Here is a 1,137-nt window from a genome sequence, read left to right as displayed (position 1 = left end):
TATGTATCCATACATTGCAGGATCAATAATAAACTCTACATTTTTAATAAATGAAAACTGTACACTTTTTTCATCAATAAAATACACTCTGTTACAGTTAGAATAAAAAGGAAAAATAAGAAATTTTGTACATTATATCTGTTAGCATCTGCACAGAGATCAGAGTAAATAAAAGCACAAAAATATACATATATGATTGTAATTACGTATTTCATAAATAATACAAAATATCTTGGTTGCTTCATTTGATCTTTTTTATTTCAGTGTTTCAACATGAGCAGGCACTTTAAAAATTGAGAAAACAATTATCATTTTAACTGATAAAAAAAAATCCAATTATTCTTTCCCAAGACAACTGAAGGCAAAATGTAGTCTACAAATTGCTGACAAAAAAATTTTCATAGATCTAGTAAAAATATGCTGTATAATATAATAGCTTCAACCATAGACTTGCAAGTGATTTAAGTCATGCATTTTGGTTCAAACAGTTTGTTTATATTGTAGTATTTAGAAGTACAGATTCTCCTTCTTTTGTAAGACAGTTTTTTTGAGTGCAACAAAAAGAAATAAATCTATATATTTTGGAATAAACAATAAGAAAAATAAGGTCATTATCTCATATTTTGAAATGTAAAAGGGTTAATGTATGACATTCTTTTACTTATTAATGAACAGTATGAATCAATGGTACTAACAGATATTTTTAAATATATAATATTTTATATTCTTCTACATGTGAATGAATAGTATGAACGATAATGCTATTATATGCATTTATATGCATTTAATATCTGTAAATGTATAATATATGATAAGTAAAATTAATACAGACAAAAGCATAACATTGGATGAAAATGACATTAACAAAGTAGTTTCAAAACAAAACTTTATTAGGAGAAAAATGGTTTCAGGTTAATGCTTTGAATGAGAGAGCAATTTGGTAAATGACAGCACTTGGTAACTTATCTGTGGAGAGTAAATAGAAGACAGATATTTTTGAGAAATCCAGGGAGATTATTTTCAAAGAAATATGAATAGATTTAGATATTATTTGTGATATAATTCTTGTGAGTGTCTTCTGGAAATGGGACATCAGTTTTGGAAGGTGAACACAGAATGCAGTGAAAAAACACAGAC

At 26.3% G+C, this 1,137-nt stretch overlaps 1 protein-coding gene across 1 annotated transcript in view; it reads right to left on the bottom strand.

Annotated features, from left to right (window-relative positions):
• Nucleotides 1–868: 868 nt before the first annotated feature.
• Nucleotides 869–1,137, bottom strand: part of LOC119586800 (differentially expressed in FDCP 8 homolog A-like) — a gene marked incomplete in the record, with an annotated part of 25,665 nt that continues 25,396 nt past the window's right edge. Inside the window, 1 exon segment of the mRNA XM_037935524.1 lies at nucleotides 869–1,137.

The sequence above is a fragment of the Penaeus monodon genome, chromosome 22 (genome assembly GCF_015228065.2).
Source record: "Penaeus monodon isolate SGIC_2016 chromosome 22, NSTDA_Pmon_1, whole genome shotgun sequence".
Classification (NCBI taxonomy): domain Eukaryota; kingdom Metazoa; phylum Arthropoda; class Malacostraca; order Decapoda; family Penaeidae; genus Penaeus; species Penaeus monodon.
Note: the sequence above shows the minus strand (reverse complement) of the source record. Positions and strands in the feature narration are given on the sequence as shown.